The sequence below is a fragment of the Bombina bombina genome, chromosome 1, assembly GCF_027579735.1.
Source record: "Bombina bombina isolate aBomBom1 chromosome 1, aBomBom1.pri, whole genome shotgun sequence".
NCBI lineage: Eukaryota > Metazoa > Chordata > Amphibia > Anura > Bombinatoridae > Bombina > Bombina bombina.
In genome coordinates, this window is record NC_069499.1 from 473272630 (window position 1) to 473289571 (window position 16942).

A 16942-nucleotide genomic window follows, 5' to 3' on the forward strand; every position below is an offset into this window, starting at 1 on the left:
CTGACAGCATCAAGTCTGCTGGTCCCCTTAGCCCTGCTCTTTCTGCTGTGGCCCTAAGATCAACTAACTGAAGTTTGTTAGGGGAACAGTGCTTTGTAGAAAGGTGTCAGTGGGAAGAATAAGTGAGTGCACACACACCCCTCCCCATGCAGCATTGTCTAGTGCAAGGTGAGAGGGAACTTGTTCCTAGCAAAGAAGTGACATGTGCTGCTGTGGCTGATGTATAGTGTCATGCTGATACTTCACACATTAATGTAAGGTTTATTTTTATAGTTTTTGTTTTCTCTCTGTCTCAGATTTTACAGCTTCCCATAGTAGTTCTGCTGTTCCAGTCAGTAAACTTATACTGCACCTCCATTCTTCATCCTCAGTCTTTACCTTGCTTTGCTCCTATTGGCTGCCCTAAATCTCTTTAACCAGCTAACCTCACACCAGAATCACATTCAAAAGAATATTAAATGAATCTACAGTGGAGGAATTTATATATTTATTTACTTATTAGTACTGCTTAGGTCCAGTTTCACATATTGCAATTTATTTCATTTTTTTAAATGATTAGCTCAGCAGTGGATAAACCACTGCTGGGCTAATAATTAAAAAAAAAAATGATTTAGTTGTTTTTTGGGATGTTGGGGTGGAGAGCGAAATTGCATGGGGGGGCCCAAGAAAATTTTCGCCCAGGGTCCAGTCAATATTAAAGACGGCCCTGCAAATAACCAACAATAATAATATGGTAGCAAATAAATGGTCAAGTTTAACTGCAGTTCCTCCAGAGAAAAAAAATAAGTTTAAAATGAGCAGCCTGCATATTTATTCAGGATACAAAAGGTTCTGATAAATAAACTCATGCATTGAAACTCTTCACACATAATGTAATGTCTAATTGTTTGAAGATGTTAAACTGTGAATAATATTTCAAAATGATCATCTGCACTTTGTGACGGAGTAAGGAAATAGGAAGCTATGTCTTGCAAATACATTTTTTGCACAGATGTAAAAATGAAAGGAACATAATGAAACAGCTGCTGTCCTCACCAACAACGGTAGCTGAGTAAATTGTTGGAATTATGGGACCAATTAAAAATGTTTTAATTAACCTGCCAAATCCAGATAAATGAGCAAATAACTTTTCTTTTGCGTCATCAATGTGCCTTGCATATCTAATTGTCAAACTTGTCTAAGTAATGTAAACCAATAAACCATGCCGCTGATGTAGTGCTTTACTACTGTGTAAAGTATAATGCATGTGTATTTTATTGTAGTTTGATGTTTGTTGAGGATAAAAGGAGTTCAAATAAAATGCAAAAATAAGGAAATGTTTTTTGTTTTTTGTTTATTTTCTCTAAGTGGTATTTTTGGAAATACACAAAGCTAGAGAGATAAAGGGCCAGATTACGAGTGGAGCGCTAACAGTTAAGCGCAAGTGAAAAGGAGTTTATTGCCGGTGTTTGCATACGTCGGGTTAACGCTTGTGCGAAAACAGTTTACTTTTAACTTGTAATCCGAGCGCTACACGACATGAAGTAAAAGCTTACTTCTGCCTGAGTTAGCACACGAACGGGAGCATTAAATACCGTTCCACTTGTTTCAGGCCCAAAATGGGAAATCAACAAAAAAATATGATTATGGGAAATTCTACTAGTAGCTGATATTCTTACCTTAAACATGGGAGTCTGCAATTTTTAAGAAGGTTTATAATCAGGGTGACAGGATTTTGAAAATGAAAAACCAGGACACCTTAGCTGATGTAGTTCCATGTTCTTTAGCCGATGTAATTTTATGTTAGCCTATGCATACAAATGACATTATTACATCACATTTTGCAAAATTAACATAAATATAGGAAGGTAGGAAATAGAAGCAAAGGTCAGAATTAATGAAATCAACTGATAGCATAATAATGTTTTGTCTTTGTTATTAGTTAGAACAGATAAATGAAGAATATTTACTTACAGTGCATGCTCATTAAACTGAAGATCCGATCTATACATACATTGGTTCCAGGAATAGACAACACACACTAGATCATTTTTAGGATGTTGTCAACATTGATGTGCAAGTCATTACGTTGTCAGAATATTGCTATCCAATGTTCTGAGAGGGAAACCTTTTTAGCTGAGCAGTCATGTTCTGACACATGAGTTTTTTACAAGAAGAAATTCTTCAAATAACATTTTTTATTATCACAGATGCATAGTCAGAAACAAAATGAGATGCTGCCACATCACTCCACTTAGGCACTTTTTAAAACTGATCGATGAGGCTTTTTTAATAACTTCATTATGGTGACAACAGTTTTTTGTATATTCAACACAATTGTCAAAGAAAGAATCGTTGGCGTTGAAGAACGTCTGATTAGAGATCAAACCTTCACCTACTAACAGCAAAGGTAAAAAAATATATTTTGTCTTCCTGATGAGATTTTAAGACAGGTTATTAATCTAACTGGAAACTTCAAACAACGATAGTTCTTCTAGTTCCATCATACACATCAAGTTGGTCAGCAAGACATTTAAGCCATACCAATGTAATTTGGCATTTAATATGCATGGACATTTATTAATAGAGAGAAAGTATGAATTCAGCACAGCAAACATACCTCACACCCTCCGATGAACAGGAAGCAGAAACATCTGCTTTGTAAAGATTTTCTCTCCACATCTACAAATTCACAAACCTCTTTCAAATACTCAGTCCTAATAGTTTATATATCAAAGTACTTTTTTTAAGAGCAAAACATCTATATGCCTTGTAGACATTTTGTTTATCTTTTCATGTCAACCAACCAAAATGTTGTTTTTTGTTGTCTGCTGTGAAAGCAATAACTTTTTTTCCTTTAGACTGTAGTCATTCAATATTTTTTTCATGTAGGCAACCAACATCTCTGCACTTTTGTTGTTGATACATTTTCTAGGATAAAAAAAAAAAACAGACCATAACTGTAACAATGTTCAGGGCTTTGTGGTTGGATGCATCAATCATCATTGAGATCTACTCTGCATAACTAATTTTTCCAAAGCATGTGCAGAAAATACATTTACAACAATTGCCCAACATTTTGTCCCGGCATAGGTGAATTTCAGCCTAGCTCATTTCAGTTCAGCTGCTTCTAATGCCGCATGTTGGTGTTCAGAGTGCATCATTTTGTTCCTTCGTGTTTATACAGTCTCTGATATCTGAAAATCTTTCATGTGCAATTGAAAATACTACATGGCAAATTATGCATTTCACTTTATCATTTAATTTTGGTTTCTTTTATAAAAAAGAAAATCTGATCCCAGAGCATCAGTAAAATCCATTGAAAGCATTTTTCAAATATGAATTAAAATAACTGGTGACTGTAAGCCAATAATACTGAGCAGATACAATAATGAAGAAAATATTAATTTGTATTGAGATACTGCCTAGAACATGAAAGTAAAGTCCTGTCATAGTAACCTACTTTATTTATTTAAAGGCATAAACATTTAGGGCTAGATTGCAAGTGGAGCACTAATTTAGGCCTCCGCAAACGGGTACGCAATAAATAACCAGCCATTACAAGTGGCTGGTTATTGCTAGCGCTCAAAAAGTTAACTAGAGGGGGTCATACCTCTGGTTAATTTTTTTAAAAGTGCCCCAATTGGCCCCAAATTAGAGTATAATTTAGTTTCTGAGCAGTTTTTTTAGGCTAGTTGGTGGGTGTGGGTTGTCAGAAAAAAATGGCACTGAAAGTGCCTTTACATTGCAGCCTATGGGGACTGTGTGCTCCCAGTAAATATATGCTTATATACAGGTACATATATATTTATGTGTTAATACGTGTATATATACATATTAACACATAAATATATATGTATAAATTCATATACATTTACATTTGCTGCACTAGTTCTCATGAGGACGCATTCACATTGCACGTCCCTTGTAATACCAGCACATATTTGTGTGCGCTGGTATTACTAAATTTTGCGTTCAACTTGTAATCTAGCCCTTAGTGTTTAGATCCACTATGAGCAAATCACTCTATATAGGGAAACAATAATTAGAAAAACTATTGCACAGAAGCAACACAAAGGGGGCTATTTATCAAAGCGTCAACTGAAAATATGCTGGAATTCCGCGTCGTATTTGTTGCGAGATTGATCCGCCGTAGTTATCAAAGCGTCAATATTGGAAAATGTTGAAATTTGTGATGTAAAATACGATCCCACAATCTCAATCCGGCGCAGATCGATGCGAGTTGAAAACCACGGTATTTGAGCAGAATTGTGTTTGTGTTCATTCGTGAAAAAGGGGGTGTGTACAAGCGCTAAGGTAATCCCCAAGCTGTATCCAAACAGAGATCCTAACCAACCTCCAAAAAATATGCACAAGTAGTAAGAAGTGAATACAGCGCCAACAAGAGGCCAAGGGATAAATATACTCACAGAGAGATAAAAGAAGATTATTTAATAAACCATGTTAAAAATCATCAGTAATAAAAGACTATATATAAAAAATGTAAAAAGCACATATAAATAAAATTACAAATACAGGAATATCTTACAGAAGCGGCTCAAAGGGCCAAAGCTGATAATTACAATAAAACCAGAGGTAATAACAGGTGATCAGTGTGAGTGGTACACTAGAATAAGAGTGTATACTAATAAAACAGAATTAGCCTAAGTACAACTGTAGCAAGTGCATCAAGCAAAAAACTAATAAACAATAATACAAACAATAGTGTTCAAAATTAGTGTTACAAAAATAGTGTTCCAAAAAATAGAAAAATGCACTGCAGTGCAAAAAAAAGGGGGGTAGCAAAATAATTGTATAGATACAATCAAATAGTGAGTGAATGCAAATGGATATAAAAATGCTAGCTACTTAATCCACTGAGGTTAAGATATAATTAAATAAAATACACAATATGCAATAACATAAAAAATAAAATACACAATATGCAATAACATAAAAAATAAAATATAAAATATAATCCAAAAAAGTGTTCAAAAAGTTGATCAACAAATGTTAGTGAAGAACAAAAATAAGTCAATCAAAAAAAAAATAAAAAAAAAATAAAAAAAATAAATAAATAAAAAAAAAAAAAAAAATGGAAAAAATGGGTGATGAAAAGCAAGGTGAAAGTGAGGAAATTGATTCCTTCCAATGTTAGTTACTTTAACAGATCCAAATTCCTGAGTGTGGTTGCTGAAGTAGCTGATTGGATCCTAGCACCTGTCAGCTGCTCCTATGGTATCCTAAAAAGTGTCCCTGTAAAAAAAGAAATTCACAATATAGTGTATCCAATATGAGAATGAAGTAAAGATTAAAGTAATGCTTACCAATATGTCAACGCGTTTCTGCCCTCAAAAAAGGGCCTTTCTCAAGACTAGAATATTGGTAATGGCAGCTGGCCTTATATACAGTTTAGAAGTAGCCTATATGGTAGTTTAATTGATTAATTGTATTGTTTGGGCGCCAAATCCCCCCACTTCCTGTGTAACATCTAAAAGATTCCCCCATAAAGTGTAGCATCACTTCCTGTGTAACATCTAAAAGATTCCCCCATAAAGTGTAGCATCACTTCCTGTGTAACATCTAAAAGATTCCCCTCCACTTCCTGTGTAACATCTAAAAGATTCCCCCATAAAGTGTAGTATCACTTCCTGTGTAACATCATTCGCCCTCCTAATCGACACTATTTGAAGCTCTCACTAAGTTATCAAAAATTCTACATTTACGCTCGCGTCTTTTCTGACTCAGTGTACCTAGTTTTCAATCCGCCACCCTTGAGGTCGTGGATGCCATAGAACTCAATGGGAGTCTGAAAACACAGAAAGCTTATGTTAGATGCTGCAAGAGAATGAAACATATTACATAATAAAAGTAAATTAGAAACTTTAATAAATTTGTATACTCTTTCTAAATCAAACAATATTATTGCTCCACATTTGGTGCACTAGTTGTCAGGTTTTTTCCTCTGCTTTGTTTGCCATGTGCTGCTGGCAGCCATTTTGCTTACCTTTTCTTGCTGAATCTGGTGCAGAGTGTGTGATGCTGCTCATTTCCTGCACGCCCTCTTATGGCCAGAATGTTGTACTTCATCCGTGTGAGACAGGTTGCAGTCTCAGAATTGTGATAACATCACTTATTATTTAAAGGGCCTCTGTTCAGTATGCTTTGCCCTTGCGTTGTCTCAGACCTGTTTGTAAATTCCTGTTCCTGTGTATTAACTGGCTTTCTGGCGTCCCTCCTGGTTCATAACTCGGCTCATCTGACTACTCGCTTTGGCTCCTGACTCGGCTCGTCTGACTACCAGCTCTGGCTTTGACTCCTGGCTTGTTATTTGACTTGTGGACTTTTTATTATTCCTTTGTTATTAATAAAGGTGTGATTATTTTTGCACTTCTCGTCTATTATTATTATTGGTTATTTGTAGAGCGCCAACAGATTCCGCAGCGCTAACAGTCTGATTCCTGGCACCCTGACATTACACAAGGGCCATGAATCCTGATGGTGCTAATAATCCATCTTTACCTACCATCATTTCCAGGATGGATGAACTGCCTGGGCTAATCCCTTGTGGGAGACTAATAAACCTGTGATTTCAAATTACCCTGAATTTGTGGCCTCCTTTCGAAGGGTATTTTATGTTCCGGCTCACTCCTCCTGCTAAACGACTCATGTCCATTCAGCAAGGTACGAGATCTGTTGCTCAGTATGCCATTGAGTTCCGTACGCTTGCCGCAGAGGTAGGTTAGTACAATGAAGCCCTTGTTGCCGCCTTCTTTCATGGGCTCTCTGATGCGATTAAAGGCGAAGTTGCTGCCGGAAATTTACCAGAGGATCTCCTACACCCATGCCTCCCTCTCCTCCCATGCCTCCCGGTCCCGAGTCACCAGGTACTGCTGAGCCGATGCAGTTGGGATTCACACATCTCTCCGTGGCAGAGAGGACCTTTAGGAGGAGGGAGGGGCTCTGCCTCTATTGTGGGTTACAGGGTCACCTTTTAAAGTCTTGTCCTACATGGCCCGGAAACGCTCACACCTAAGGTCCTGTTGGGGGCAGACCTTGGGTGGCTAATTCTCGTCCCCAGAACTGCTAAAGGAGAAACCTTTGGCCACGGTTGTCCTTTGCGGGGTGGACTCCTCCATAGTCACCCAGGCTCTTGTTGACTCTGGTGCTGCAGGCTATTTCATTGACAGTGCTTTTGTATCAAAGCACTCCATTCCTGTATTGCCTCGGTCTGTTCCGCTTGCTATTGAGGTCATTGATGGCAGGCCTCTTCAGCCTGCTCTCATTACTCACAAAACCGCTCCGTTATCCATGGCTGTTGGGGCTCTCCATTTTGAAACCCTCCAGTACTAGGTGATTAACTCTCCGCATTTTCCTGTTGTTCTGGGTTATCCCTGGCTCCAAAAGCACAATCCCTGTCTCGACAGGTGCAGGCCCAGAATTTTGTCATGGTCTCCGCAATGTATTTCCACTTGTCTTCGGAAACCAGTCAAAGTCTTGTGCACTTCTTCGGTATCTCAACTGCCAGAGGAGTAACGAGAGTTCCTAGATGTTTTTGACAAGGTTCGTGCCGGTACGTTGCCTCCTCACCGGTCTTACAATTGTGCCATAGACCTGCAACCTGGAGCCATTCCTCCTCAGGGCCGGGTTTACCCTCTGTCTGTTGCAGATAATTGTACTATGGAGGAGTATGTTGCCGATGCTCTGTCGCGGGGGATCATCCGCAAATCCTGCTCTCCTGCAGGGGCTGGCTTCTTCTTTGTGAAGTAAAAGGGTGGCGAGTTAAGATCATGCATCAATTATAGGGATCTTAATCGTCTTACCATTAGGAATGCTTACCCTATTCCGCTCATTACGGAACTCTTTGACCACCTCAAGGGAGCTACAGTCTTTTCTAAACTTGATTTGAGAGGAGCGTGCAATCTCGTTAGGATTAAGGAGGGCCACAAATGGAAAACAGCATTTAACGCCAGGAGCGGGCATTATGAATATCTTGCAATGCCCTTTGGCCTATGTAATGCTCCTGCTGTTATTAAGGAATTTATTAATGATGTCCTACGAGATATATTGCAGCAGTGTGTTGTGGTGTACTTAGACAACATCCTCATACACTCACCCACACTTGAGGCTCATCGTTCTGATGTCACACGGGTACTTCAGAGACTACGTGAGAATGGCCTGTTTTGTAAACTCGAGAAATGTGAATTCCATTAGACTCAACCTTCCTAGGTTATGTGATCTCCGTTGCAGGGTTCTCCATGGATCTTAACAAGTTGACTGCAGTTCTGCAGTGGCCTTGACCAGTTGGTCTTCGCTCTATTCAACGTTTTTTGGGCTTTGCAAATTACTATAGAAAGTTTATTAAAAACTTTTCTTCCTTGGTCAAACCTATCACAGACATGACCCGTAAAGAGAATGATCCACTCCTTTGGTCACCGACTGCCATTAAGGCCTTTGATAGTCTTAAGACTGCCTTTGCTGCTGCTCCAGTACTGGCTCATCCTAATCCTGTCCTGCCTTTCGTTCTTGAGGTCGATGCGTCTAAGACTGGAGTAGGTGGCCTCTTGTCTCAACGTCCTACGCCTGATGGTTCCTTGCATCCATGCGGTTTCTTCTCTAAGAAATTGTCTTCAGTGGAGTGCAATTATGAAATTGGCGACAGTGAATTACTGGCTATAATTTTGGCACTCAAGGAATGGAGGCATCTTCTCGAGGGTACTAGTGTACCAGTGCTCATTCATACTGACCACAAGAATTTAACTTATCTATCCGAAGCAAAACGTTTGTTGCCCCAACAGGCCAGATGAGCGCTATCTCTGTCTCTGTCTAATTATGTGGTCTTCTACCTGCCTGGTAGTAAGAATGTTAGGGCTGATGCCATCTCTCGACAATTTTCGCCTCTGTCCAAGGAGGAGTCTGTACCTACTCCAGTTATACCTCCTGATCATATTTTGGCTACCATACATACTAATTTGACTTCTCACTTGGGGGAAGAGATCCTAGCTGCACAAACTAATGCACCTACTGAGAAACCTAGTGGTAAGTGCTTTGTTCCTGAGAATCTTCAAACTAAACTTTTGCATACTTACCACTATCCTAAAGCCGCAGGTCACCCAGGCAAGAACCAAATGATTTGGTCTGTCACTCGACAATTCTGGTGGCCAGGTCTTCGTTCTGATGTTGCTGCATATGTTGCCTCCTGCTCAGTTTGTGCACAGAATAAGACTCCTCGACATCTTCCTGTGGATCTTCTTCTACCTATTGCTAATGGTGAGCGTCCTTGGACACACCTTTCCATGGACTTCATTGTCAAGCTCCCTGTTTCCAATGGCAATACTGTTATCCTAATGTTGGTTGACTGTTTTCTAAAATATCACATTGCATTCCCTTGAAGAAGCTGCCTACCGCTCAGGAGCTTGCTTCAATTTTTGCCTGGGAGGTCTTCTGTTTACATGGGTTACCCAAGGAGAAAGCAGACCGGGGTAGCCAGTTTGTCTCAAGATTTTGGCATTCCTTTTGTGCTCAAATGGGGATCCAGCTTTCCTTCTCCTCAGCATATCACCCTCAATCAAATGGGGCTGCGGAACGGTCTAATCAAGCTCTGGAAAAGTTCCTCCATTGCTATGTCTCAACTGTCTGAACTGTTACCTTGGGCAGAGTTTACTCATAATAGTGCTATTAATGCTTCCTCCCAGTTATCCCTGTTCATGGCAAATTATGGGTTTCAACCATCCTTGTTGCCCGATTCATTCATGTCTCAGGGTATTCCGGCTTTGGAGGAGCATCTCCGGAAACTCTGTTCCACGTGGGTGCAGATTCAGAATTGCCTTCATCGTTCTATGCAGCGCCAAAAGATCCAGGCTGATCGTAGGCGCCTGACCGCACCTTCCTACCAGGTTGGTGAGAGGGTTTGGCTGTCCTCTCGAAACTTGAACCTTTGTGTGCCTTCCAATAAACTAGCTCCTTGTTATGTTGGTCTTTTTCAAATACTCTGACGAGTCAATCCTGTGGCTTACGCTCTTGACCTTCCTCCCGCAATGCACATCTCCAATGTTTTTCATGTCTCCTTCTTGAAACCAATGGCTTGTAATCAGTTTACCACTGTGTTGCCTCGTCCTCGTCCTATCTCTGTTGACAACCATGAAGAATATGAGGTCAGCAGCATTATTGACTCTCGTATGTCCAGGGGCTGTGTACAGTATTTGGTTCACTGGAGGGGCTAGGGCCCTGAGGAGTGTTCATGGGTTCCCTCCTCTGATGTTCATGCTCCTGCCCTCCTCCGTGCCTTCCATGCCCATTTCCCCAATAAGCCTTTTGTCCTCCCACGGGGGAGGGGTCGTTGAGGGGAGGGTACTGTCAGGGTTTTTTCCCTGCTTTGTTCACCATGTGCTGCTGGCAGCCATTTTGCTTACCTTTTCTTGCTGAATCTGGTGCAGAGTGTGTGATGCTGCTCATTTCCTGCATGCCCTCTTATGGCCAGACTGTTGTACATCATCTGTGTGAGACAGGTTGCAGTCTCAGAATTGTGATGTCATCACTTATTATTTAAAGAGCCTCTGTTCAGTATGCTTTGCCCTTGCGTTGTCTCAGACCTGTTTGTGAGTTCCTGTTCCTGTGTATTACCTGGCTTTCTGACATGAATCATGCAACTTAAATTTTTACTTTCCTATCCCTTTAAAATATCCATTGATTGCAAGTAAATACATATGATACTCTGATTAAATCTTATATTCACAATTATTCCTGCTCAGAATAATAATACATTTACAATATATACATATAGTGGTATAAATAAAAACAGAGATATGACAGACAACATTGTTTAGAACAAAAAAAGGAACTTAGGGACATGTTAATATGTTTGCAAAATATTTCTGACATAACACACGCACACACATCTATCTATCTATCTATCTATCTATCTATCTATATATATATATATACACACACACAAGTATGTGCAAGGATATATGTACAAATTCTAGCATTAATAATAATTTAAAAAAATAAATAAAAAATATGACTTCTAGAAATACAAATACACATTAATTTATGTGAAAATATCATATAACATTGAGGTATAAATCAATCTATTTCTTGGACATTAAGAGATGAAAAATAAAAGATTAGCTTTAGAGAAATGTGCTTATTCATGGACAGTAATGAAATGGTGTAAATAAAGTAGGGAAAAACCTGAATAACCGCGACATTGATGACTGTTAGTTAACAACAGTCTGATGCTCCTCGCACCGTACTTGACGCACATGTTTTTTTATAAATAAGGAGATCATATTCAGATCCATGGCGTATTGATGCTGGCGAATGTAACATAGTTGACGCTTTGATAAATAGGCCCAAGGACTTCTCTATTATCTCTCTGTGTGCCCTTGTTTTCCTCATTAAATTGGGTGTAGTTAGGTTGAGCATAATCAGGCTCTCACATCCATCCCACAGTAAACTTGGGTATAGACTATAGTGTTAGGAGTTAGACTGGATAGATTAGTGGTGTGCAATTGTAGTAGTTCCCTGAGATTTAAAAGTTCCTAGTCAAGCAAATCAGACTCCACTGTCTATGACTGACTACCACTTTTGTCAATTTCACACTGTGAGACTTTTTACTTTTACAACTAAATAAAAAAAAAAATATTACCTAAGGGTCTGATTATCTAACGCTCTCTGCTCAGGTGAAATTATCTAAAATGATCCTCCAGCACTGTGAGATCCCTAGTGAAGTTCTTAAAAGGCAGATTTTGCTATACTTCTCCTTCTGAAGGAGAGACAAGACCAGTGCAATATAGCACTGCATGGCATGAAAGTTCTGCTGCATTTACACTTTGTGCTGTATATTTTATATTACTTTACCCTTCAGATTAAACTTTGAACTTTCTGTTTTGTATTTTATTTTGTAAACATGAGTGTATTTAGGATTGTGACTTTATTACAAGACCAGAGACTTCATAATGTGCTTCCTATTTCTTTTACATCTCAATGCAGCTTTTTAAAGACATAAAAATGTAGTGAGAACATTACAGCATAAGAGGAAACAATGACCAGACATTTTGAACTAATGAAAAGCTATATTTGAACAAACTGAAAACAATGATGAATCAGAGTAGCAGTATTGACCATATAGTGAGCTCCCAAATCTCCTCTTTCTTTTGTTGCTCAGCGAACAGATCAGTGCTCTCTGTGTTTACACAAATAAAATTGCTCTTCAATTAAATTCCTTGTTTTTTCTCATTATTCTTATTTATTGTTCCCATTAAATTTTTCCATATTTATTTTCTCCCGATGGTTAGTATTGCCATAATTATTTTAATACGTTCTCTCTTTTTCTTTCCCTTTTATTTTAATCCCCATTTTATTTTATTTAACACCCTCAGTACTAGTCCCAGTTTCAAAGATTCCAAAAAGACCCTTCAACTTCCTCAACTTTTTTCCCCACTTGCGCCAGATCTTGGCAACAAAGACGTGGATATTCCAGAGTTAGATCTTGTCAAACTTCAAGTATGTCTTCAACTCATAAATCCCCTCCTTTTTTCCGACACATAGGGTAAGATGACGAGCGGAGCAGTAATTACCACTCCCACATGCACACTAACTCAGCTTTACTTCTGCTCTTTGCGAGCGTCAGGTGGCGCATGTATTACAAGTTAAAAGTAAATATTTTTCGCTTGTGTGCTAACCCGATGTGCACAAAGGTCAGAAGTTACAATATCATGACCATGCTGATGTACTCTCCCATTGACTTTAATTGAGAGAGAGAAGTGTAAAAAAACAAAACCTCACATCCAAACTTGCACGCTAACCTGAATCGCCATAAGCCTCGAAACTCTAATAACCCCTAACCCGTCACATAGCCCAACACAAAGCCCCCACTATACTATTAGCCGCTAAACCGCCACAACCCCCAATGCAAAGTAACCCACTTCATTTTTAACCCCTAAACCGCCAAAACTCCCCATCACAAAGTAACCCACTACACTATGGACCCCTAAAAACCTCAAAACAAAATAACCTTACCTGTAAAAAAAAATATAACAGTACCTTTTAAAAAAAAATAAAAAAAATAACCTTACTTTTAAAAATAAAAAAATAACCTTACCTTAAAGCTAACAAATCTAGCATTACTGAAAAAAACTTAAGATTACAAAAAAACTATTATAAAAAACATCAACCAAATGACCAAAATTAAAAAAAAATAGTTATGCCTATTCTAAAACCCCAAAATAAAAACCCTTTACTAGTACTAAACTACGGAAAGGACCTTTTGTAAGGCATTGGCCTGAAGTGTCAGCTCTTTTTCTTAAAAAAAATTATCTAAAAAAAACTCTACAACTAACCCCCCTCCAACAAAAAAGGCTATCTAAATAAAAACTACTAATGAAGGGCATTTAACTCTTTTGCTGGTCATAAAAAACAAAAATCGCTCATCTAAAAATAAAAACACCCACCCAAAAATACTGAAAAGGAATAAACCTGATGGCACTACTCGTGTTACTTCCCCTTATTCATTAATGATTTCTAGAATTAATTCAGTTATACATATATTAATGTGTTTCGGGAAGAGGGGTGCTGTACAGAAATTCAATTTGGAGGAAAACAAGTAGAGAATACTAAAAGCACTCGTAAAACTACTTTTATAATTACAAGTGGATCAGAAAATATGACACATGAGTCCCCAGAAAAGGGGAAAGAGTTAAAACATAACTTTTAATAAAGACAAAAAAATTATTAAAAAAAGTGGTTATTAAAACCACAAAACAGACAGTATGGGGCGCGATCCGATATAGATCGTAGTTTGCGGCGCAAGCGAGGGAACCCGCGTCGCCCGCAGTTTCAGCTCGCAACTCGAGCTATCCCATATACGGCGCCGTCAGATGCTAAAGTGCCGTCTGACAAACCAGCGATGTCCAGAAATCTGCGCAAGTACAAATTTCTGGCGTCGCCAGTGACTTACGGCACGTTAGAAACTGCCGGCGCCTACAAAACCTGACTAAAGTCTAAATCACCCGCACTGTCTAACACGCCTCCCTAACATAGCCCGACACGTCTAACCCTCTATCCGCTATCCCCCCTCACTATCCTAACAATAAAATATGTATTAACCCCTAAACCGCCGCTACCAAACCCCGCCGCAACCTAATAAAGTTATTAACCCCTAAACCGCCGCCAGCTATATTAAATCTATAACCCCCTAAAGTGAGCCCCTACCCCGCCGCTATCTATTTTAAAATTATTAACCCCTAATCTAATCCCCCTACACCGCCGCCAGCTATATTAACTATATTAACCCTAATTATATTAGGGTTAATATAGTTAATATAATTATTGCATTATATATATTAACTATATTAACCCTAATTATATTAGGGTTAATATAGTTAATATCGTTATTATAATATATATATATATATATATATATATATTTATATATATATATATTTATATATATATATATATATATATATATATATATATATATTAAGTATAACAACCCTATCTAACTCTAACGTCCCTAACTAAACTCTTATTAAAATAAATCTAATATTAATATTATTAATTAAAATATTCCTATTTAAATCTAAATACTTACCTATAAAATAAACCCTAAGATAGCTACAATATAATTAATAATGACATTATAGCTATGTTAGGGTTTATATTTATTTTACAGGTAAATTGTTAATTATTTTAACTAGGTATAATAGCTATTAAATAGTTATTAACTATTTAATAGCTACCTAGTTAAAATAATTACCCAATTACCTGTAAAATAAATCCTAACCTAAGTTACAAATACACCTACACTATCAATAAATTAAATAAACTACAAATATCTATCTAAAAATACAATTAAATAAACTAAACTAAATTACAAAAAAAAACACACTAAATTACAAAAAATAAAAAAAACACACTAAATTACAAAAAATAAAAAAAAAGATTACAACATTTTTAAGCTAATTACACCTATTCTAAGCCCCCTAATAAAATAATAAAGCCCCCCCAAAATAAAAAAATTCCCTACCCTATTCTAAATTAAAAAAAGTTCAAAGCTCTTTTACCTTACCAGCCCTTAAAAGGGCCTTTTGTGGGGGCATGCCCCAAAGAAAACTATTCTTTTGCCTGAAAAAAAAAACACAATACCAGCCCCCAACATTACAACCCACCACCCACATACCCCTAATCTAACCCAAACCCCCCTTAAATAAACCTAACACTACCCCCCTGAAGATCTCCCTACCTTGTATTCACCCAGCCGGGCTGAACTCCTCATCCGATCCGGCCCGGGCGATGTCTTCCAGCAAGCGGCAGTGAAGTCTACTTCCATCCGCGGGATGTCTTGAAGCAAGCGGCAGAGAGTCTTCTTCCATCGGCGATGTCTTCAAGCAAATCGGCATCTTCAATCTTCTTTCTTTGCTCCTCCGCCGCGGAGCATCCATCCGGCACGACGACTTCCCGACGAATGAGGTTCCTTTAAATGACGTCATCCAAGATGGCGTCCGTCGAATTCCAATTGGCTGATAGGATTCTATCAGCCAATCGGAATTAAGCTAGAAAAATCTGATTCAAGTTCAATCCGATTGGCTGAACCAATAGTTAAAATAATTAACAATTTACCTGTAAAATAAATATAAACCCTAACATAGCTACAATGTAATTATTAATTACATTGTAGCTATCTTAGAGTTTATTTTATAGGTAAGTATTTAGATTTAAATAGGAATATTTTAGTTTATAATATGAATTAGATTTATTTAATAAGAATTTAGTTAGGGGTGTTAGGGTTAGATAGAGTTAATATAGTTTATATAAATACTATAGTAACTATATTAACTATATTAACCCTAATATAATTAGGGTTAATATAGTTAATATATATAATATAATAACTATATTAACTATAATATACTTAGGGTTAATATAGATAATATAGCTGGCGGGGTAGGTAGATTAAATTAGGGGTTAATAATTTTAATATAGATGGCGGTGTAAGGGGTTCACATTAGGGGATAGATCAGTTAGATGGTGGCGGTTTTAGGGGCTCACAGTAGGGGGTTAGTTTATGTAGATGGCGGCGGTTTAGGGGTTAAATACTTTATTAGGGATTGCGGCGGGGGATCGCGGTTGACAGGGAGATAGACATTGCGCATGCGTTAGGTGTTAGGTTTTATTTAGCAGATCGCGGTTGACAGGGAGATAGACATTGCGCATGCATTAGGTATTAGGTTTTATTTAGCAGATCGCGGTTGACAGGGAGATAGACATTGCGCATGCGTTAGGTGTTAGGTTTATTTTAGCAGCCAGTTTAGGGAGTTACGGGGCTCCAATAGTCCAATAGTAAGGCTTCATACGGCTGCTTTTTGTGGCGAGGTGAAAATGGAGTAAGATTTCTCCATTTTCGCCACGTAAGTCCTTACGCTGTATATTGGATACCAAACTGCGAGGGTTTGGTATACCTGCCTATGGCCCAAAAAACGACGGGCGACGGCAGAAATATACGCGTGTAACTTCTAGGTTACGCCGTATATAGGATACCAAACCCGCGCAAATATTGGCGTCGCCAGCTTTTGCGGGCGACGATTTTTATCGGATCGACCCCAAGGTGCCTACTGCTCTGGTCATTAAACTGCTGTAACAATAATACAATGAAAATAGCAAATATTTAAATGTACGGTCAACCCCTAGTTTATCCAACTGTAGGTGTGTATCTCAGTATTCTATGTGATTGTGGCAATTGGTAAGTATATGTCTCCCAGGAGAGGAGGGCACCACTTTTTAATATATAGGTTCGTCCCATTTATAGCAACATAACGCTGATCCTAATGTTCAAACTGTCACCTATTCGTAATATATATGTGGCAGCAATTGGATACGTGTTATCTGGCAGGAAGGGATGAGACCAAAAGGGTGTCTAAATAATTGACTGACGGCTAGATTTAGAGTTCTGTCGGTAAAG

General features: G+C 38.2%; 1 long non-coding RNA gene across 1 annotated transcript in view; it reads left to right on the top strand.

The window, feature by feature from the left end:
* Nucleotides 1–2204: 2204 nt before the first annotated feature.
* LOC128645481 (uncharacterized) overlaps nt 2205–16942 on the top strand; it is a 29072-nt gene continuing 14334 nt past the window's right edge. The window contains exon 1 of the long non-coding RNA XR_008400121.1: nt 2205–2389. This is a non-coding gene — a long non-coding RNA (uncharacterized LOC128645481). The remainder of the gene's footprint in view (nt 2390–16942) is intronic.